We start from the raw sequence: 24,908 nt of genomic DNA, 5'->3' as shown, positions 1-24,908 counted from the left end.
CTCCCTCCCTCCCTTCCTTCCTTCCTTCCTTCCTCCCTCCCTCCTTCCTTCCTTTCTTCTTCTTAATTTTTGAGGTTGGATTTTACTCTGAAGTCTAGGCTGGCCTCAAACCATGGCAGCCCTACTGTTTTAGCCATTTAAGTGCCAGGATTACAGACATGAGCCACCATATCCTGATTGAAAAGGAAGCCTTTATAAAGTAATCAAGTTGAAATGTTTCCTTACTTTAAGAAAACGAATCCACATATACTCAGAGGCAGTATTAAGGCACATGGAGAGACGTTGACTAAGTGACAGGTGTGATGCCTGCACAAGCTTGGACATGCCAACCACTTCGCTAAACACTAAAGCTAAGTGAGGCAAGCAGAATACCTTCCTGCAGTTGCCAGAGAAAGCATGGGCTGACCAATTTCAGACTTCTAGTCTTCAGAACTATGATATTTTAAATGTGATTGCTTGATTTTTATACCTCAATTTTTGTACCTTGTACAGCATTCCAGAGACGTTAGCACACACCCTTTAATCATGAAATCATGAAAGAATTATTTAAAGAACCTAAGGGGGTGTTGGAGAGATCGCTCAGTGGTTAAAAGCACTGGCTGCTTTTGAAGAAGACCCAGGTTCAATTCCTAGCACCCACATGGTGGCTAACAACTATTCTTAACTCTAGTTCCAGGAGAATCTGACACCTTCTTCTGACTTTTTTGGGGCAATGCACAACACAGGTACACTTAAATACATGCAGGCAATACATTCATGCACATAAAATAAAAAGTAATAAATAAAATATTTTTTAAAAGAGCATAAAGGAAAATTTGAGATCTGTGGCTCAGTAATCCCCACAGCTTCTGTGCTAAGGCATAGACATGCTGGAGGAGAATTCTCTAGAGGAGTTGGTGAAGGTAGAGGTGTTAAGGGCCCACTCATACACACTGAGCCAGAGTGATCTGGTTTAAGGACTTCTCATATTCTTACCAGGAAATTCTCGTGGACAGTCACTGCTCCTGTAGCCATAACTGCTTTCTAACAGTTCTAGAGCGCTACATTCTAGTCTCATTTTTTTCAATGTAGTTGAACTTCTTAGATAACAGGTGCCAGGTCTGGTTATCTCCGACTCTCAAGACACCTAGGAAACTAGCTTACTTGTTTTGAAATTTGTGACTAATGACTCATGCAATGATTGACTGGATTGAGTGATTCTAATCATTCAATGATCTAATGGTTGAACAAGTTGAATTCAGAAAAGATTTTCTTTAAATATGTGATTTAGAGGTTTATGAAATGTTTAGCACCATTTACATTTAGTCTCTGGGCCAATTACTTCCTCAGAGGAATGCGTGCTTAATTTAAAACAGCAACTCAGTGAGGAGGTGCGATTTATCTCACAGAAGTGTGTTGTGGAGCCACCTTTGCAGGAACACAGCTATTTCATTAACTGGTTGACAACTAAAACATCAAAATGAGGTGAGCTGGATATGTACTCTTCCTGTCTCAAAGTCCCACAGGAGCCAATCACAGGCCACAGTGCTGAGTTCAGCAAAGGACAGAGCCAACCTGAGCCCTAGTTCACAGATTGGGTGGTAAAACTCTTGTAACCAAAAATAATAACAGCCATGTTATAATTTTTATGATACCCAGGAATAAATTTGCCAGGAGTACAGCTGTAGCTATTGGAGGGGATACAGCTGTCTCCTCACTTAATATTTTTATGTTATACATACCAGCTGAGATAAAAGTCAATGGACCACAGAAATTGAAAAAAATAGAACCCAGAATCCCAGAAACAGAAGTTAGTAGGAATTATTTTTGAAATTTAGCACCAATACAGAATTTAGCAGAGCCAGCCAAGGATCAGAGGAGGAGAGCAACATTCTAATTACTGAAACTGCCTCCCCCTCAGTTTGCCGCAGGGTGGTACTGCAAAACTCAGACTAGGTCTTAGGATAGCTGCTTTCAGGTCAAGCAACCTGGCATCCACTGCTGTTCCTTTGTGACAGTCAATGAACATACACAGTTTTGTGTTTAGACTGGAGGAAGGCATGATTCTTTTCAGTACTGGTTGATGGACAGGTGTAGTTCCTAAGGACCAACTCCCAGAGGCTGGAGGGATGAGGAAAGTGATTAAAGACAGAAACTAAAGGTGTTTCCATGAAAGGTTGTAAACCCTGTGGCTCCAGGGTCAGTGTCTGCCTGAGCACCTACTGCAGTCCTAGAACTAAGAGCACTGACCACTTCAGTACAAACAAAGAAACGTAGCACTGCTGTTGCCTTTGGGCTGCTAGACTGATCAAGATTGGAGTCACATGAACTGTGCACTTAACATAGTAACACTTGCTCAGAGAACAGCTTTCTGAGGGCTGAGATGAGGCTATAACAAAATGACTGAAGAGACACAAGCTAGGTGGAATTCTTCCCCTGCAAGTGAACAGCCATGATTATGGTCCCAACTCACATCCTATAGACTTTACTAGATGACAACTTCTTTCTGCTTCAGATCCCTCTGCTGTAAGAGGGGAAGATCATACTACCTTACAGGATAATGGTGAACATGAATTGAGACATGAGCATATAGGGAACAGTAAACCCTCAATAAATGGCAGCTCTCACAGACATTAGTTTTGGTGATATGAACTAAGTTTGAGCACCTTTCAACATAAAAAATTTGAGAGAAGAAAATCTCAACTCAGAAATGAAAGGAAGATCAGTTATCCCCTTTGCTGGCAGGAATGTAATAATAAACTTTACAAAGGATTCTTCATATATCCTTTAATTAGAAAGTTCTACTCTTTTCACTTAAAATAGGATTTGATTTACAAGAAATACAATTTCTCAGGATCACTTCTTCTTAAAAGCAAATCAAGTATAGTTGCATAGCCAGGTAAACCTGTTTGAGGACTAGGGAAATATCTCTGAATTCACAACAAGAATAAAATGTTAAAGATACATTTTACGTGCGCACGCACACACACACACACACACAGACAGACAGACACACACACACACACAGACACTTGATTTTCCTTTTTGATATAGGTCAGAGGGCTGACAAAGAGGAGAATCTGATGATGTCTGTAAGAGTGGGCAAATTTAATAGACGGCTTTCACAGAAAATGTTCTGGAAGGCTTCAAACTGACTGTGTTCTGCTGCGAACTGAGGAATAAGTCTGGAAAGAGGTGGAAAGAAAATGACTTTTGGTATCAAACATTGGGACCATCTTTTGGAACCACTACAGGCTGTCTTCCATATTTAAGAGGATGCTTCCTTAAGCAGGTTAGTGTTGGTTACCAGTGAGCTAGGAGTCATGTCACAGAGCTCATGTAGCCACGTCCCCACACCATCCCCTATATGCCGCTCGCAGATTTCCATTTCATGTGGACATTTCTTACTCTTGAGAAGTCACTTGATTCTTGCAAATGACCTTTGTGTTGGATGCAGAGGTATTAATTATGACTCAGTGTCTCAGCTGAGTTATATCTTCATATACATGTGTACTACACACAGGATAACATTCCCAGTGTTACCTAGACCCCTCAGCATTTGCTAGACCCTGTGCTTGACACAGAAATGCAAACTGATAGTCTTAAAATTAATGTTAAAATGATTCTATCACAAAGCAATATAGATTCAATAAAACTATGTGAACTGATGCTAAGTATAAATCACATATGTGAAAATATATATGCATATATATATACATATCTCAGCTAATATCTAGTATAGAGTCTACATATATTAAAACTCATTTCATAGTTGGAACTGAATATATGTATATGTTTGAATACGCATGAATATGTGTATGTAAAATGAAATATTTTATAGGTATAAAGTAGAAAAGGTAATTCCATTAGCAGTTTGGATTGGGAAATTTTCTGGGAATAATATATTAGCTCCATACTAAAGGGAAGCTGCAGCCTGAACTGTGTGTGACAAGGAGCCCTTTGTCTTCATCTCCAGAGACAGACCCAGTGCAGTTCTTAGAGAAGGCCAATACCATCCCTAACGACAGTGGCGTAGTTTCCTGGGCAGGTGTAGCTTCTAAGTCCCCCTCAGCTCCAGGATCTGGGTGCCCTTCCTCTGTTCCCCACTTAAGGACCTGGCAGCTCTGTTCTGTATGCAGACCTCCTATTACTGGTGATGCTATCAAAATCAAAGCACACAGCTGGATGTTTGGAGTTCTCAGCTTGATGTCTGGAACCTGGGTATTTGCAGGAGTGCAGCTGATGTCTGCTAAAAAAATAAAATAAATAAATAAGTAAATCAGCTTTTGATTTGTAAACTCAGCCAATTTGATCTGAAAGACATTGATAGGAGATAAATATAGAAGCTGCTTGCAGTGTCATGTTACCTCAGACTCTTGGCATTTGCTTTGCTCTCTGGCTCTCTTCAGATACGAGCCAAGGCAAAGTGAGTGCTGAGGAGGATGAAGGGTGGAACTCCTTTGGAACTGCTTGCCCAGATTCATGTAAGGAAGCTCCACTAAGCGTCTTCTAAGGGGTCAAGGTCTTCCTGACCAGGAGAAGGCATGCTCAGTTAAGAGGTTCAGTTCTAGCAACCTCCTGATCCACCACCTCCCAGCAGTGTTAGAAGCAGGAGAGTTGCTATATAGGCATCTAAGATTTAGCCAACAAGAAAACTTGTAGAGGAGTAGTTCTTAATATGAGAATTGTATAACTCTAGTCCATGGTCTTGAACTAAGGAAATGGTTTTGTATGTGTGTGTGTGTGTGTGTGTGTGTATAAGCTTTTCATCAGGAGTTATTCCATTGCTTACCAAAAGTGGTCCTAGGAGTAGCTGAAATACAGCAAAATTAATATCTGTGTTGGTCTTGAACATTACATCTATTGATGGTTTAGAACCAAATGTATATCAACCCATACTTACTCAGAAAAAGGAAAGTCTTCAAAATGTAGCCTATAAGAGGAAGAAAAACACAAAAGAAGGCTAAATCCCAACCTTGTGTGTGGTTCAGTAAATATTTTGTGGACAATTGGAAGTGAAGCGGCTTAGTAAACAAGCCTTTTGAAGAATTCCCCATGCAGAGAGGGGAATTCCTTGTTTCACTTAAAGGGGAAAGTGTTTGCCAGTCAAGACCTAGGTTGAAAGACATGCAGAATGGAGGCTCTGACTGGTCATGATGGTCATGAGTTATGGGCTGAGGTGGGAGTTAGGAGACATGACTTGTGCTTGGGAAGCAGCATTTTCAGATGCAGAGTGTGGCCTCTCCTGAAGAATTCCATTTACAAGTGACCATACTGAGCAAAGCCCTACAACAAAGTGATTAGTTTGGAAAGGCCTGAAACAGAGTAGTTGGGATAGGGTTACATCTATAAGATAACCTAAAGGATGCATCCATTCTTAGAGAAAAATGACAAGGTACTAGCAATACTATGATAGAAACACTATCTTTATATTTCCAATTAGCATGAAAAGAATATATACTGGCCTACATGTGTGGGACAGTAACTAGACAAACCACACAGAAGTGCACAAAGTAGGAAGAAAACCTGGAGCAGAATCATTTGGGCCAAGAGAGAAAGGAAAAGATGACTATAAACACTGCATTTGTTATACGTAATTGCAGTCTTCAACTATGAAAAAATTCAGTGTTTTCAAACAGTTGTCAAAACCTGTCCACCAACATAGATACTTCATACCGAAATGTGCTACCTGAAACATGTGCAGGGCCTCTGGAAATTGTTTATGAAATCCTCTCCCATCTATTAGTTCCAATCACATAAAACTACAAGAAGATGGGGCTGGAGGGATTGCTCAGCAGTAAGAGCACTGACTGCTCTTGCAGAGGATCTAGGTTCGATCGCCAGCACCCACATGGTGGCTTCGAACTGTCCTTAACTCCAGTTCCAGGGGAATCTAAAGCCTTCTTCTGACCTCTGCAGCATTACACGACCCGGGTGCACTCACATACAAGCAGGCAATACACACATACACATAAAAAACAAAACAAAACAAAAACAAACTACAAGAAGAGTGTATGGAAAACAACTGAAGGTCCGATACATGAGCTCATAGGATTCCTTGTTGATGTTCCCTCTTATACTTCTTGTCATTTCACATGAAATCTAAATGTAGGGGCAACAGAGCTGGAAAGATTGCTCAGTGGTTAAGAGTACTGGCTGCTCTTGAAGAGTATCCAGGTTTGATTCCCAGCAACCACATGGTGGCTAACAACCATCCATAACTTCAAGGGATTTGAAGCCCTCTTCTGACCTCTGTGACCATTGCAAGACACAGGTGCACTTACAGACATGCAGGCAACACACTCCTACACATAAAAATAATAAACAGGGCATTGCACGACATGGGTGCACTTACCTACATGCAAGCAATACATGCATACACACAAAATAAAAATAAAATAATTAAAAAATAAACAAAAATAATAAATAAATAAATGTAGGGACAAGTACATCTGGATCTGGATAGAAAATGACATATTAAAACAAGACAAGCATGGTTCTTGAATTTTAATTATTATGGCCAATCCTTTAGGAATTAGATAACCTTGAGTAAGTTATCAAATCTCAGTTCCCTTGTTAGCAAAATGAAGATATCCATTGATAACCTCTAGATTTGGTATGAGGATTACATGAGAAAAATTGTAGAAATGCATAGGCAAAAGATTGACATCCGGGAATAATCATTATTAGTAGAAAAAGTCACAGAAGTTCAGGGTAAGTATTCCATAGTTATACCTTATCTTGTAAGACCCACACCTCTGCTATGTCTATCATCTCTTTCTAGTTTCTAGCTTCTTTCTTTGCTGGAAATTTCCAGCTATGCTTATGATTTCCATGTCTGGATTCCATCTCAGGAGCCCCAGGCAGATAGCTACTGAGAGAATGCTCATCTGTTGTTCCTCAGACTTCATAATCTGGACTCACCCTCCTCCTTTCATCTCTGTCTGATGATCTCTCTTGGGGGCTATGTCAACTCCCAGATCTTCTGAGATGAGACGGAATCATATCATCTTATTCCTCTTATTCTTCACCTCCAGTCAAGGCTTCCTGGTGCTCCCCCTCTCCCATTAGAACTCCCCCATATGTTCTTTTCATTTCCTCATTATTGCTACTCTCTTCAGGCTCATTGTCTAGTCTGGATTATTACATATCTTCTCTACTGATATCCCCAACTCTGGTTTATTTGATGATTTTATTATTACACATTTTATTATGCAAAATAATTGGCAACAATAAGAATATGTCTCAGTCTAATGTAAATCCTTTCTCCACTTGACATGGCTCCATGACATGGTATACAAAGGCTCCTACAGGCTGGCTCCTGTCTACCTCTCTAGATTTGTTTATAACTCACTCTTCTTAAATCCAACAGACATACCAGCAGCATTCTAAAAATACCTGGCAGATTATGATTCTGCACTCCTTAATCTCCTCCTTTGTCTGGAATCTAGTTTCTACTTTGTCTACTTCAAACATCTATGCAGGCTTCAAAGTCATCTCAGACAGCACTGCTCTGGAAACCTGTCTTGACCCCCAAGTTTCCCTACGTGTTCCTACCCAGTTTGTATTTTTGTTTGTAGTGGTACAGTAATCACACTGCAATGCTGTGGATCACTTCTCAAGGCAAAATAAAATCTTTTACTTATTCTGTATCTCAGGCATCTACAATAGTGTCAATCACAGGGAAGGCACCAAGTGATCATAGTCAAGGTCTGAATGAATGAACTAGCTGACTGATTTGGATGGGTAACATAGCTGCCATTTTAGACTACATAGAACCTTCTTTTATGGCTTCTAAGAAAATAGTTGACATACCTTTTAAGATTTTTCTTTTCTCTTTGTTTGCCTGTGTAATTAAGATCTGGACACATAAAAAGACTTCTTAAAATGACTTAAGGTTAAAGAATTTTATTCCACATTTCCTGAGAGAGGAAAGCCTAGACTGGAGCAAATCAGGAGAGAGCCAGGTTTGGTGTCTCCACAAATACCCTCTTAAATGATTTGGCTACTAATATCCCTGCCTCTTCAGGCTGAGAATTCAGTGTGCCCTAATCAGAAGAGGCTCAGAGAGTTTTCTTATGTCATCATCAATTCAGTTGTATTTTTTTTCTGAGTAGTACCAGCTTGGTGATTCAGCTCTGTCTCTCTGTAATTAGTAGGGGAATGATTACAGGGAATGTGATTAGGCTCTTTACCTTCCTGGGACAGGCAGGGGAAAAGTGCTGCCATCAACATGAAATGGGGTTCTGCAGAGGATGGGGTGCCTCTTTGTGGGAACACTGACCATGTGCCAGCCACATGGAGAGCAGCTCTGTACAGTAAGTGGAGCACTATGGGAAGAGATGGCTCCAAACAAGAGCCGTTTCCAGTGAATGCATTAAATTCTGCCAAATAGGGCAATACTGTGTCAGCTTTGTTTCAACTACTTCCCATCACCTGCTTTAAGATGTTTGGAGCCTAAAATGAACACATGACTTTCCTGAATCTAGTGGGGCATGCACCATTGGCAGTACTATGTTCCTCCTGTCATTCCCTCATTAATTGTTCCTTGTAAATCTTATTAACGTCTAAGTTTCAAATCTTCTTCAAATACAATAAATCTCTTCCTTTTCCCCAATTTCACCAAATAGGCGTAAACAACATTTTACTTATGTAAATCCAAAATGTTATTGGTCTTTGACCTGAAAAACTTAATTTTTTCTTATGGAATGTTGCTTTTATTTCTCTTGAATTCTTGACTTCAGGAGACTAATCATCATATCTAAAATTTGACTGGCATCTTCCATGGTGCAATGGAATGATGAAAGGTAGTCATAAATGGAGTTAGTGGCTGTAAGCATGGAAAGGGAAGGAGAAGAGAAAGTAGAGGAGGGAATGCCGGGGAGAAGAGGATGTGAGAGAGGCAGTTGATAAAATTACATGTCAAATAAGAAGAACAAGTGGTTGCTATAGGCAATTATCCAGTTGCTTAGGCAAATCAGAAGCTTGCTTCCATGACTCCTGTATTCCCATGGAGGCTAAAACCACCCTCACTCATGTGAAGGAATTAGCCATAATCACTTGAAAATAATGCTTGCAGCCAGAGCTTTCCTGGCATCTTCTCATGCTTTCGAGACCCCATCGCCAGACTGAGTCACCATTCTGCAAGTGATCAATCTTCAAGAACAGGGTGAGCCAACTTTTTTTCCCATAAAAGATAAAATTGTATATGTGTGAAGCTTTGCAAACCATGCAGCCCCTGTGATAGCTTTGAACTCTATAACATGGCACCAAAGCAGACACAAAAACTACATGGATGTGGTTGCATGTTAATAAAGTTTTAGTTATAGACAATGCCATTTCATTTCATGTAATTTTTAATATTTTGTTTATCATTTTTACTTTTTGTGTATGAGTGTATCGCCTGCATGTACGTAAATGCACCCGTGTTACACAATGCCTGGAAAGGATTCCCCTGGAACTGGAGTTAACAGATGGTTGTTAGGCACCATGTAAATGCTGGGAATAGAACACTGGTCCTCTGAAAGAGCAGCCAGTGCTCCCAACTGCTGAGCCATCTCTCCAGACCCCCAATTTGATGTCATTTTAATGCATCATAAAATACAGTGCAGTGAATCCTTAGGAACCACTTGGGATTGACTTGCAGAGGATATCAAAATCCACAGAGGTTCAAGTCTCTTATATAAAATAATATTACATATAATCTTTGCATGCTGCTCTCCTCTCTTTTAAGTTATCTCTAGGTTATCTATAACATCTTGCATAGTACAAAAGCTATGTAAATATTATGCTACACTATGTTATTTACAGAATAATGATACGACAAAATAGTCTACAAATGTTTCATGCAGATGTGATAATTTTTTAAGTATTTTGAATTGTGGATACCTGAGTCTGTGGATACAGAACTTTAGATACAGGGGCAAACTATATTCTCCTTTTGATTGAATCCAATGACTGAAAAATAAAAAGAACATTTTTAGCCTTTAAGACATCAAAAAAAGTGTCAGCAGGCTTCAACTGACCCATTGCCTATATTTCACTGACCCTTGCTCTAAGTTTCAATGCCTGCATTCATCACTTATTTCCATGAGTCTCATAGTCCAATGTTCATCTAACCCTTACTCTGTCTTAACTCCTCACCCTTCATCTCCTTTCCCAATACTTCCTTTCTACACTCTGGATCCTGGGCTTCATGGCCAGTGGCTCTTTTATGTATTTGTATTCTTGAAGAGACACCTGCCTCTCCTGGTCAAATGAGGTCTGAGTATATGGATGCCCTCACAGACTTTCAAGTGGAGGGTACTGATTCTCAAATAACAGACATTTGGTGTCTTTGATTTCTAACAAAACTTGTAGACTGCATGTTTTTCAAATGCTGTAACTTTGAGGCACATTTCTTCTAAATAACTACTCATTGTTCCTCTTTATCACATCTCTGTTCTCCACTGACCTGGCTATTTCTCCCATTCACAGAACACCTTTGTTCCTGGCTTGGAGTTTCCATCTCCAGCCTAACTCCTATTATTCTCAGAGACCCACTGCCCAGAAATGTGATTGATCAAAACCCAGACTCTCTCATTCTTGATTCTTTAGGACTCTTTCCTCTGCTTTCTTCAGCAGCTTATTTCACATTTTTACATCTGGTATTTGCCAGAAGCTGTACCACCTTTCAAGTCATGAATCTGAGGACTTCACTTCCAAGACATCTGGCTTTTCCACAACATCTGCTAAGTAACTGGAGTGAAACAAGTGTTTTCCTTCACTGGGGCCTCAAACCCACTGACCCAATATTTTAGCCTTACTTCTACCCTTATTACTGTCAGCTAAACCTTTGCCTTCTTGACTTCCCACTGCACTCTCTCATGTAAAATGCCCTCACTCCTTCTTATCTATTTCTGTTACATCAGCGGTGTAAAAGAACTGTTGGTCCTTCTTGTCCAAAAAGCTAATTCCTCCTATGGTTCCACCCATTTCTGCCTCACTCACGTCTTCAGGGATGTCATTCTATCAGTTACCCCCACTTTCTCTTACCTGCCACCAGCTTTTGCTGTGCTGGACCATTTCTATGAATGCTCTCACCTTTTAACTATCTGTCCTGACATCACTGTGTTCCACTGACCTTGTACTCACAGCCAAGCTTCCTGAAAAGACCATCCAACTGTGCTCTCTGAAATCTTTCATGCTTCAGACAGTTCAATTTAGCACCTGTTCACACCTTTCCTCTGACCCTACCCATACTAAGCCTGCCAAATGAGTGCCAAATTTCTAAATTCATTGCACACGTGCAAGTGTTTTCTTAAAAGGTTTCTCAGCAGCAGTTACAAAGTTAACAACTAATTCCTTTACATGGCATTCTTAGAGTCTACAATGTCATAATCTTTGAATTGTCATTTGCTTCTCTATTAACTCTGTTAAAATATCCTTGGCCAGATTCTCCTGTTTTGTCAAACTTCTACATATTAACTTCTTTAGAACTAAGAGATGGGTATTCTTTTTGTTTTCACTGTTGAATTAATTCCTGGGCCATACCATTTACTCTGCAGCTTTGAAGATACATATGTGGCCATAACTCATACATTTATTTCTCTGTCTTTCCATGAACCCCAGGTTCATATATGCAATAGCTAATAAAACATTCTCACTAGATATCTTAAATGCACCCCAATTTTGATATCTCCAACACAACATCTTGATACCTATCTTCAAATTTTCTCTTCCTAACTCATAACCCCCGTCCCCAATTGTCCAAACCAAAATTCTAGGTGTGGTTCTCAACACTTCCTGACTCTTAAACAGAATGCATTCCCAACTTTGATGGATTCTCTACAAGAATCCTTGACTCTATCCTCTTTACCCCACTTTGACATATATGGTCTTGCACTTCAGGGACTACTGGAGTATGTTGAACCTTCAAATGTATAAAGCTTCTTTACAGATATCTACTTGGATTTCTTCCCATAATAATATAAAGTAGGTTTCAAATCAGATTCCGGCTTGCCACACCCAGCATAAATCCTAACATTCCTTCATAGTCTGACCTCTCTGTTTCTTCAGCATTTTCTCCTTGCACTTTTCCAGACTTGCTAAGATATGAATGATATAATGGACAGTTCCCGAATAAAGCCATGTCTTTTGTCCTGGTTCTTCCCATGCTTCTATTTTGAAGCATCTGCTATTTCATGTTGTCTTATCTTTTACTCTACAGCTCAGTTTTCATCTTTCTGTGTCCCATGTTAGTTACATTATATTATACTGTGTCCTTGTTAGTACTTATTATATTGAAATGGGATGGTTATTGAGAGATCTTTCCCTTCTAACTAAAGGCCTACTAAATACAAATAATATTTTTCATTTGTAACAGATAGTTACATATTATATATAGTTGCTGAATGAATAAATGAATGAATGAAGGTAAAACTAAATGCTATCTACTCAAAATTATCTGGTTGGCTCAACACTTTTTCTCTATGATTTATGGGTGGGTGACTAAAACAATCTTATCTAAGGGAATATTGACAACTGATTACCGCTACATGAGGAACAGCTGACCTTTCTAAAGCAAAGACCCCTAGATAGGCTGACTAGATTCACCAGATGGACAAGTACTGGGGAATGGCTTGGGGTGCCGACACCACAGCAGACAGTAGCAGGGAAGACAGAGTAAAAGGGCTCTAGTGTCGGGGGGAGGCTATGGGAGGGTGCCATCTGGAAAATGGGTATATAGACGAATAAGATTGGGATGCTCTGTGTGATACACACACACAAAAATCAACAAATTAAAAAAAATTAGTTATATTTGAGGAGGAAGCATAAAAATTTACATCATGTTAATTAGTAGAGGTGATAAACATTACCACTGAAATCTACCCGATGACTTTATATCCATACACAGATGCCAAGTATACAAATGCAACCAACCATGACTAGTAATAATCAGATACATACAGATTAGAGATGCATGCACCAAGATCTAAGTGTTATTAGCAAAAACAATGAGTCTTTCTGTAAGAAACAGTATATTTTAAAATGAAATGGAGCTCTTTTGTAAAGGTTAAAAACACATTCAATTTTATATCTTACAGGGTTTATACTGAGTTCAATAATGTATAACTGTATTAATTCAACTATGAATCTAAAAATTTTATAGCCACTTTTGAAAGAGATGTACATTTGTTATTGAGTATGTTAAAGCTGTAATGAAATGCTTCTTCTAAAAAATAAATAAATAAATAAAATGCTCTTCTAAAAATAAAATTAGAAAACAACAATTCATTCAATATCAATGTTGAAAGCCCCCAGAACATCCTAATTAATTCCCTAGAATCTGTGGCGCACAGGCCCGACTCTCTGGAGCGACATTCCTTAGCACTTCCATTTCCCAGTTTCCTAGTAGCTGTGATTTACCAAGGGCAGGACAGTGGGAGATAGCTACTCACTTACAGAGTTTAAAATTGCCTGCATACACTCATATTAATAGTAATTAAAATAGTATGACTTTCAGTCAGTTTTACTCTAATTATTTTAAATTCTGTATCGGATTTGTAGTGCCAGTTAAGATGGAGCAAGCACACATCACCTATCCCTCCTACTTATTACAACTGGCCAAAATACACAAAGAGGTTATTGAAGGATTTTGAAAGCAGGTATCAGTAGGGAGACTAAGGAGAAAGGTGGAAATTAAAGAAAAGACAAGATGGTAGTAGTTTACTTTTATTACATTTTCTCCTCCTGACTTAAACTCACAGTGTGAAGTATCCTGAAACTGGATAGCGGATGCCAACAGAAACATGCTTAAGATATGTTCTACTTTTTCTCTGACAATGAAGAAGAACTTGCAAGATGGGAGCATGGGGAATGCCCTGGTTCTTCCTCTTAACTCTGTAAAACTATGGGAGAAAATCCTTCTTTATGACCAGAGGAACTGGGAGAAGGGGTCGCTATGGTCAAAATGATTAGATGAGTATTCACTCTTTTTAAAAATTCTTCTCACCACATTTTCTAGGCATTGGACTTAGTCACAGAGATCAATATCCTTAAGGTTGCAGGGGTGAGGGGTGAGGGGATTGATGAGCTTGCTTTCTAAACATAAGCAAGGCATGGAAACTGGAGAGTGGAGAATAATCACAGGGAAGAAATAGCCCCACAAAGATCATGAAAGCAGCATGAGAAACTCCAGTTTCACCCTTCAGAGTGTGTGAAATGCTCAAACAGTAGTCAAACGCCTTGAGAACATAGCTGCGGTCTGCCTGACCAGTCCCAGTGTGCTAGCTGGGCAATGATGCAGTGGCCAGGGAAGCTAAACAGGTATTGGCCAGCCATAGTCAACAGAAGGAAATCTATGTCTCAGGCATGAACCTACCTGGGTGAACTGTCTCCACAAACAGCCAATTCTATCTCTGGCTACGCCCTCAGACAGTTTTAGTAGGATCCAGAGTCTCCTAACATAATTTACAAAATGGGCATGATATAACACCAAATATTCATCATAGAAAGAGCAAGAAGAAGTTAAACAGCTCAAGAGAATACACCTAATAAACAGCAACATTGAGAGGATTTCTGTGTCGCAAATTATCAGATTTTAAACTAGGTAGTTAAATTATGGTCCGTTGCATAAAGGCAAACATTCTGGAAACAAATGTAATGCTTAGCAGAACTAAAAGTCACAAATTTAAAACAAAAGAATTAGAATTGAGTTTTCGACATCAACTGGAAAGACATAATGGAACCGAGAGAGTAAAGAGGCAGCAAACTTGAAGACACACAATATAACTTGAAAGTAGACTGAGAGAGGGCAGGGGCTTGTCTACAAAGAGTCAGCAGCAAAAGAAATGTTGTGGGGTGATGCGATTGTGTATTCCGATGAGTTTTAGTTGTAATGGGCATTTTAAAGAATTTTAAAGAATAAGTATAAGCTAAAGAATGAGAGGAAGAAATCTATTTATCTGAGGAAGGAGCTTCTATGACCACGTCTTGCAAGAGTACAAAGAGCATAGTACCAAAGAAGAAAATCGTCATCTGACAAAAGGATCAATGGGCAGGGGCTAAAGAGCCATGCCACTTCTAAGGATCCATCAGGAATAGCTATTGCATATAAGGCTCCATCTTAAACTATGCATAGCAATGTGCACTAAAAAACTGCTAACTTCAGTAGTTAATGGTATTCCACGGTACACGATCAATGCCAACTTATACTTTATATGTCAGAATCTTGGAGTTCCCCAGGTTGTTCAGTTCTTAAGAATCACTTGTCCTTTAAGCATATCTGAGTCTTCAGCATACCGAGAAACTCAGTGTTCTTCCAAGAGCTTGAGATGTCTTAATGCTCATCATCTTGGCTGTTATGGTCATGGGCTCTGAATTCCACTAAGAAAGATATTCTCTAGGATATGCTTTTCATCTTTCCAAGGTTGTCTGACCCTAAACTGGCTAGCAAAAAACATCTGCTTGAATAACAGAGAAATACTGACTCTAGGTTCTATATCCAACATGCAACCCAAGTTTTCTTATGGTGTCTTACTTTAATTAAGAGACAAAATGACCTACATAACAGTATGTGAAGGTACTTTGCAGAAAATGATAGACTGGCACCATCCTTTGAAATATTCTGGAAAAAAATTCATTTTGTACCCTTTGTATGTTCAAAATGTAGCATTATCAAAAACCCTCAAAACATAAAAATAAAATAAAAAAGAAGACACACAGGGAAAAAAGAGAAGACTGCATTTCACAAATGATATGCAATATCTATTTTTTAACTGCTCTTGATCCAGAGATAATATATGCCATCCTCTTCAGTGCCACAAATGCTCATTGAATAAACATCCCCAATTATTCCTCAGTATTTTTCTTGGGAGGCACTATAAACCAAATCCATCCTCAGCACATCATGTTTTTCCCTCCATTGACATGCATCCACATACACTTTTTGGATATGAATACAGACCTCAAAGCTCCCACAAAAGTATAAATTTATTTGAGGCACACTCACATGGATGCTCATACATGCACATATGTTAACAAATTTTTTCTTTCTCTAACAGAATACTTAAATCTAAGGTTTATTTCAATCTTAAATCCATTTTCAGAGAGTCTATATAGGGATAGTCTATACATGGAACCACAATCATTGGTTATTGGCACACAGCTCCTCCCTAAAATCCCATTCTTTAGATTTATTCGGTCTCCAGATCCCTCTCCAAAACCTTTATAATGATTTTTTTCCATAAAATTCACATTTTTCTTATTCTCAAGAACTGTCAGAATTTACCTTGAACAGCATGACACACATGCAGTTCTTAGGTCCCCTGGTCAGTTGCGTGAACATCCAGTGTGATACACAGGCCCAGCACAGGATTAAAGAGTGCCCCCAAACAGAACACCTGGATTGTGAACTTGATGTTCTCCTCCATTATCCATTCACTGCATTATGAAATACAAGCATTTGGAAAGCATAGCATACTCTACTTACCAAAATCACAATCCTGATTATAAGCCTCATTATTTCATCATTACTTGTGCATGAGAAAAGCACTCGGCTCTAAATCTAACAGAAGCCTTTCTAAATGGCTCAAAAAACTGCTGAGGCAGCTTTGATAAGGAGGCTAGTGGATGAGTATTGCATAGCATATTTCCGCCACTGAGAGCCTGAGGGGTCTTGAAAGTTCCAGAGATAATTTTAAAGGATCAGTATACACTAAAGAGGAAGAAATCTCTGTTTATCAGAGAAAGAAACTTCTATGACCAAGTCTTGCAAGAGTAAAAAGAGCATAACACCCAAGATGAAAATCATCATCTGACAGAAGAATTAATAGGTAGGGACTAAAGACCAGTGTCAATCGTAAGGACCCATCAGCAAGCATAGTTTTGAAAATGGATGGGTCTGTGTAGTTTGTTTTTTCAGTGTAAGCAATATAGGGGCGGGAGTCAGATGGATCCAACTGTGTGGCAGATTCACACACCACTGATAAAATTTCCCACTATTAATCATATCCCACTGGAGACCAATTGAGTCAACCAGACAATCAAACAACCAAAGGTACCTTCATGCATTTTCAACTATCCCTTAGCCATGGACGCGATGTGAATCCTTAAGTATCAGGGTTCTTAAACGTAGCAATAGAGCGTGAGAGTAAGGGCAGTACAGAGCCCAGGGCAAGTGGACCAAAATGGTTGACTGAGGTGCCAGAGTGGATATGGAGAGGGAAAGAGTGTATAACTCTGTGTTCATTCTCTAGATGTTTTATTAGTGGCCCTTCTGTGCTGGTCCTGAATTTTCTTTATTCACATGTTCTTCTAGTCCTCCCAAACCTATTTCCAACAAAGATGAAAACATACATCCCCATTTGAAGGGAACTACTAAAAGCTGAAAACAGTAATCTTAAGGAAGTGCAGACTGGCAGCCCATTGCAACAGACAGCAATGTCTTGCACTGTCATGGCCTGGAGAGTTTGAGCTTCACCTTGTCACTGAGCTAGTCTGGGTAAGTTATCTTATAGCCTCTTCAGAACTGGAAGGAAGCCATATCTACTTGGAAGTTTATAGATGGGCTTAAATATTTTAAGTAAATGGGGGCATTCTGTAAATTTTCCTCTACTGTGTGGGTGTTAGAAATTACTGTTTCACAAACATCAGAGGCTCATACTGAAGGCATGAATGCCTGGCATGAGATGTCAGCCAGTAGCCAAGCCTCCAAGGCCAGGTGTTATGCCAGTGGGTCTTCTTTGAAGGTAGACTATCTTAGACCATACCCACTGGTGAAGACATCCATAGCACAGTTTCATTTGTCCCATGAAACAGAGAGAATAAGCAGGAGTGATTACATTAACAAGATTATCATCAACACAAGAGAAAGAGATTGTGCCTTGAATGGTAAAGTCCTTGGGGAGCAGTACTCCTCTGTCAAGTCTTGGACAAAAGCTTGAAGACCCTGATAGTAAACAGGGCCAGAGGAGAGATGAGAAGGGGGAACCGGTATAAAGAATAAATGGGCTCTCTCATGTGCTTTGATGCCAAGGGCTCGACCTGTTTTCAAAATTTGCTTTCTAGGGAAGAGCTCTAAATGTGACTTAAGGAAAAGCAAAGGGGGTGGCACAGTCACCTCTGGTACTTCCCAGCAGTAAGGAGTGTGCCAGGCAACGAAAGAGACCTACAGGACTGAAAGGGAGATGCCAGTTGGTTGAGAGGAGGAGGGAGGACAGGTAGGAAAAGTTAGCCAGAACACCGAGCCCTTCATTCCTCCTCCCTCAAGATGTAATAGACAATTAAAGATTAAAAGAGCAGTAGTTAGAAGGGATACAAACAGCACTCAGGAAAGTTACCTTTCTATATTCTGATGAGCACAGGGTGGCAAAGAAGGCTGCAGCAGTCTAGGTGGCACTCAGGCCATACCATAAAGCAAGCTTGGAGAGGATGAGGGGCCAGTTGTAGTTCACTGAGGCCCAGGTAAATGGACAGGGCACTGTTGGGTAGCTCTGAGACAGGTGGTGTGCAGGTGGGTAAGCAGGGCAGCCAGAGACTGATTTGAGAGAAAATCCCCACTGGGAGCAGCTGTCACTGATTGCATAGCTGTGGCTTCCTTCTAACACAGCCTCCTCTGGTGAAGGTGGTAAAGGTGGCTCTTCCATGGGTATGTGGTTACTCCTGTGCCCACAACCTCAGCCTAATAACCCTGGCAGACCTGGTACTGGGCACCCAAGTAAAGCTGGTCATATTCACCAGTGAAACCCTAGTCTTCCCTGGGAACCTTCCCCTTCCCCTCATGGCTGGAGCAATGGAACAGATCTGGTCAGGTTTGCACTGAAGAGCTGGAAGGGGTTGGGGGCGGTGACAAGTGCTATGAGTTGAGTTTTGCACCATTACTCTCAGTCACAAGCTAAAGTCCTACCCACCAGCACTTTGGGGTGGGGACATTTGGAAATAGGGTTTTACAGCAATAAGACCCTAATCAATACGGCTGGTGTCCTTATAAGAAGAAATCAGGGAACAGACACATAAGAGGGGGCTCACCTGGGGACACAGTGAGATGGTGGACATTTTCATGCCTAGAGTGAGGTCTCCGCAACTGTGCCAGCACCTTTACAATGGACTTTAACCACCAGAATTCTAAGATAATGATGCTTGTTTAAGTCACTTAGCCTGTGGCACTTTGTTCTGGCAACTTCACAAAGTGAACCCGATTTGTGTCGATTATGCTCTTTCCCAGAAAGCCAAGAGCAGAGAATCTCCTTTGGAAGGCCTACTGTGTACTAAATAGTTCACATACATGTTTTTATCTAACACTCACAGCAACTGCCCTTTACAGAGGAAGCTGGTAGAGTTAGGTCAGATTGCTGCAGGTATAGGGCTGCTCTGCCGTTCAAGCCTTCCCCTGTACCTACTGGGAAACCAGTCAGCTCTTCCTTCCTTTACTGGGTATCTGCTCCAGAGGGAAGAAAGAGGGAGAGTGAAGAGTCCAAGGAAGCAGAGAAGCCAGGAAGAATGTGAGAAGGATTCCTGGTGATGACAGAAAGGGGGGTTTCCATAGACTCAGAACAAGCGCTGACTGTCATATCGGCAGTCACCATTATTGGCAGGAAAATGTCTACTTTCTCAGAAGCCCCTCATTTTACAGGAAAGGCCCATGTTAGCCTTGCTCATCTTGGTCTCCCCTTCTATCCTTTTCACTAAAAGCACTGTCATTTCTGAGACTTACAACAGGGTGCTTTGAAGAGCCTAGAGAAGAGATTCAGCAACTGCGCAAGTGGCTGTTTTATTTTTTTCTTGCCTTTTAAATATTTTTAAAAAAATCATCCTCTAGGAATATAACCATGATACAAATATTTTTAAATGCTTAATCATCCATCCAAATTCACACTCAAACATTAACAGGCACCATATTTTGCTCCTCTTCCTGTGCTCGTTAATCTCTGATCAGGATGCTGTCATAATTGCATTTTGCTAATTTTTTTGGTAGTGCTCGGGATAGAACCCTGCATACTAGATAAGCAATCTACCACTGAGCTACATCCCCAGCCCCTAATTGCATTTGTTTATGATCCAAGTCCTGTGACAGACAATGAATCTGTACTTGTCCATAATGTGATAGTAATTATTTTGAGTATTCAATTGGAATTTCTGAGCTGGCTAAAGCAAGTCATGCCTTTACTGATTTGAAGAAAATTTGGAATTAATAATGAAGTGTTTGTTTGAGTGGCTAGATTAATCTAGCTGGGTGATGTTTTTATGTGTGTGTTCATTATAATAAAGTGATTTTATATTGTAAAAATAATTTTAAGAAAGTATAGGTTGTGGATCGAATCAGAGGGGAGAGTGTTTATCTAGCATTCAAAGGTGACCTGGGAGTACATCCTAAAACAGGTGTGGTGGCATACACATTTAATCCCAGGACTCAGGAGATGGATGCAGGAGGATCAGAAGTTTAAGGTCCTCCTTGTCTATGTAGTGAATTTGAGGCCAGCCTGGGCTCCATGAAACTCTGTCAGAAAAGCAAGCAAGCAAACGAGCAAACAAAAAACAAACACGAACAAAAACGAAAAGGAATTTGAGGGGCGCTTACCTTTTACACTATATAATAGGAACAGCCTATATTTTATTTCTCCTAGGTGCATAATGTATAAACACATATCAACAGTTAAATGACTAAAAATCAACTTAAAAGTTCAGATGAAATGAAATGTGCAGTATAAATACACATATAAATACACAATGTAAATACATTTGTACTTATGAAACCAAAAATAAAGACAAGGGTCTTCATAGGTGATGAGAAAGTTTTGCGTACATTATACAATCTGTTACATGGGATAAATATTTACTTTATTATTTTATTTACCCTAGTATTAAAAAATATTAAGCTGGGAGTGGTGATACACGTCTTTGATCCCAACACTCAGGAGGCAAAGGCAGGCAGATTTCTCTGAGATGGAAGCCAGCCTGGTCTACACGGCAAGTTCCAGGCCAGGTATGGCTACAGGGAGACCCTGTGTGCTGGGTAGCTTTAGTGTCAACTTGACACACCTGGGTTGAGGGAGCCTCAATTGGGGAATTGCCTCCATAGGACTGGCCTGTGGTCATGTCCATGGGGCACCTCCTTGATTGTTGAGTGATGTGGGAGGACCCAGCCCACTGTGGGTGGTGCCATCCCTGGGCAGGTGGACCTGTGTTGCATAAGAAAGCAGGCTGAGCAGGGGCCAGGTGAGAAAGCCAGTAAGCACTGATTCTCCATGGCCTGTGCTCCAGCTCCTGCCTCCAGGTTCCTGCCCCGAGTTCCTACCTTGGGCTCCCTGATGAACTGCGACCTGGGAGATGTAAGCTAAATAAACCCTTTCCTCCCCCAAGTTGGTAGTGGTCAGAGTGTTTTGTCACAGCAATGAAAACTAGGACACCCTGTCTCAAAAAGGAAAAAAAAAATTTAAAAAGGTATGAAAGTGCACACTTATATTCCCGGCGCTAAGGAGGCTAAGGGAGGAGGATCATGAGTTTTAGGCTAGGATGGAATATAATGTGAGACCCTGTCTCAAGAAACAAAACAAAGCCAGCCATAGTGGCCCACACCTTTAATCCCAGCATGTACTCTGGAGGCAGAGGCAACTGGATCTCTGTGAGATTAAGGCCAGCTTGGCCTACATAGGGAAACCCAGACCAGCTGGGGCTACAAGGAAAACCTGTCTCAAAAGTAAATAAATAGATATACAAATAAAAATTTTAAGTTTCAGCATCTCATATTTTTAACTAGTCTGATTGGATTAATGGTATTCAGCAATGAGATATTTTTAGCAATATGAAATTCTCAAGGCTGAAGGTGGAGTTTATTTCTGTTCAGGGAGCCACTCTAGACAAAAGTCTTCTATTTAGGGGTGGAGGTTTGGGTGGTCAAATGAAATTTTCTAATGATTAGCATTATATATCACCATAAAAATGTTTCTTTATGGGCTGGAGAGATGGCTCATCAGTTAAGAGCACTGACTATTCTTGCAGAGGATCCAGGTTTGATTCCCAGCACCCACATGGTGGCTAACCATCTGTAGCTCCAGTTCCAGCAGATCAAACACCCACTTCTGACCTCCATAGTAGGCATTACACAACACAGGTGCACTTATATATATATATATGTAGGCAATGCACTCATACACATAAAATAAAATAATAAAATTTTTTTTTAAATGTTGCCTCATGTAAAGTTGGAAGCCAGGACAATTTATAGATAGTTCAAGATATCTATGAACTTTCAGACACAAGCTAGTCCCCAAATAGCTCTGGCTCAGCCACTCTGATGACAAAAACATTTCTGAGGACTATTTCATGAAGATTTTTAAAAATGTTTATGACAATGCAAATATTGATGTCTCAGCCCAATCAATATTACAATTTATTGTCCTTCAATATGAACATTGAGCCAGGCTCCCTATTGCTCAATATTTGCACTCAGGTAAATAAATCTTTATACTGACTTCAGCAGATGTCAATATCTACTTATTCCAGATAAGTAAAAGTAAAAACAGGAAGCATTATTTATTTTTGGAAGTAAAATAGCAACTAGTTACATAAAGGCCCTGAGGCATTTCTAGAATATCAATATGTAGTTACTTTTGGCAATAAAACATAACAGCATTATAAGATGTGGGCTTAAAGCACACTGAAATTTTAGAAGTAGAACTTAATAAAAAATAAATTTCATCTATGTTTTAATATCACAATATGTTTTTTTAAACTTGAAAGAATTCTTGGATTTCTTGTTCTTTTCATCCTGTGAGAAGTTAATTTTTGATGGTATCCCTAACTTTGAGAATTCACAAGACTATAGTCTCCAACACTTACCAGATTATGTGATTAACCTTCACTCTGAACCTAAAAGAAAAATTTGCCCGTACTTGACCTGTTTGTGAAGGGAAAGCCTCCTGTCTGGTCATGCTTTGAGCTGTATGTTTCAGAGCACCAGAAGTGTGCATTTCTAGGCATCTGCTCTTATAGACTGAATGCATGTTAACAAAAGAAGATTCTCCAAGAATCTCCCTGTGACTAGGTAAAACCACCAGCCATCCAGTCAGGCCCAATGCCAAGTATCAGGAGAAGGTAAGCAAAGGATTCTCTATGTGCATCTGTGCAGTGACAGAATTATGGGAAACAATGTATGTACACACACATACATACACACAATGCACATATACTACTTTTCTCTTGGGGGACTTATTCATGTTTGTATGTGTATGGAGAACTTCTTTACATTGTAAAGTAAGTACATTGTCAGGTACTTACTTTAAAATGATAATATGTGAAGACAATTATCAATGTTATTTTGATGTAAGAAATTTCCTACACTCTTTTCCAAAATTATTTATTATTTTTATTTTATGTGTATGAGAGTATTGCCTGCATGCATGCAAGTGCATCCATGTTGTGCAATACCTGTGGATATCAAAAGAGGGTGCTGGATCCCCAGGAACTGGAGTTATGGATGGTTGTTTGCCACCATGTAGGTACTGGGAAAAACATTCAGGTCCTCTGCAAGAGCAGCCAGTGTTCTTAACCCCTGACCAATCCCTCCAGTCCCATATTTCCTGCCTCTTCAGGTTTGTAATTATGCATCAGTAATGGGTAAGTGGGTTTGGTGGATTAACAGAATAGTTAACCAGTGAAAATTCAGGCATGCTCTGAATAATGACTGATCACTCCCAGAGCCTCCTTTATATCTGTTAGCAGAATGTGGCTACTGAATACTGATGTTCAGTGTTGATGCGGCATTTCTTAAAACAAGTATGTGTCAAAGAAGCTTAAATGAAGATGTATGCTAGTCAGCAGTAAAGAAAGATGAAATCATGAAATTTGCAGGTAAATGGATGGAAGTAGAAACTGTTATACTAAGTGAAATAACACAGACTCAGAAAAATATACGAGGCATGTTCTCCCTCATGTATGGATCCTAGCATAAAATCCTTAAGTAATTTTGTATCCAGACATAACTACAGGAACCAGGATAATGAAAAGGAACCAGGGAGTTAAAGGAATAGAAAGACTCTGAAAGAGAAGAACATTAGGAAACAGGTGTTAATAAGGGAGATATGGATAAAGGTTATTTTAAGGGGAGTGGGGAAGGGAAGTTTATACAAGGAATATAGGAGATAAAGGGAAAGAAGGATTTCAAGAGAGGTGGGACCATAGGATAAGGGGATTTATTATTAAGGGAGAAATGGGACAAATGGGAGCACCTTAAATGGGAAAACCATGGTGGAAGGGTTAACAATGTTAGAGATAAATAATGTCTAGCTAGTTTTTAAAAAAAAACCAGAGGGGCTCTCTCCTACCCCCAGGCCTCTCTCTGGGACAAACCCAGCTCCTCAGTGTAGTCTCCAGGAGTCCTTGGGACCTCTACCAGCCTCATCTGCCTTTGCATCTCTGGGCGGCACAGCCACCAGCTGCCCTAGACCAGCATCTTTACTGGGCCAGGCTCCCAGGGAAGTCCAACCCCCAAATTCCTGAAGCCAAAATCGTTGCTGAAGGGATCCAACCTTAAAAGAAAGCCTGAAAACATCAGACCCTCATCTGAATTGGGCCTCTGTGGGGACTCCTGAAGACAAAAGCAGTCCAGCCACTCCAATATTAAATCAAAAGAGAGAACCAGAAGCTTAGACAAACCAGCTTTTAATGCCCAAAAAGAAAACCACAAAGACATATAAAGTTCACAAAAAGAAGCAGACCTAAACTTGAAGGCTTGAGTCTCACACAAGAATCAGAAACTACAAAAGAAATTCACATGTCAAAATCACAGAGAAAAAATAATAACATGAAAAACCAAAATTACATATCCCCACCAAATACCAATAGTCCTCTAGAAGAGTACAATGAGAACTCCATAGAGATAATGCAGGCCAAGGAACTCAAAAGAACAATTATAAACATGATAAAAGAATTCAGTGAATTTAAAGAACACA

At 39.9% G+C, this 24,908-nt stretch overlaps 1 protein-coding gene across 3 annotated transcripts in view; it reads right to left on the bottom strand.

Moving 5' to 3' along the window:
- Positions 1-24,908, bottom strand: part of Ntm (neurotrimin) — a 1,074,128-nt gene that overhangs the window by 27,462 nt on the left and 1,021,758 nt on the right. The gene's annotated exons all lie outside the window — the stretch shown is intronic.

This window comes from Nannospalax galili, unplaced genomic scaffold (assembly GCF_000622305.1).
Source record: "Nannospalax galili isolate Female #2095 unplaced genomic scaffold, S.galili_v1.0 scaffold66, whole genome shotgun sequence".
In the NCBI taxonomy this organism is placed as follows: Eukaryota; Metazoa; Chordata; class Mammalia; order Rodentia; family Spalacidae; genus Nannospalax; species Nannospalax galili.
Note: the sequence above shows the minus strand (reverse complement) of the source record. Positions and strands in the feature narration are given on the sequence as shown.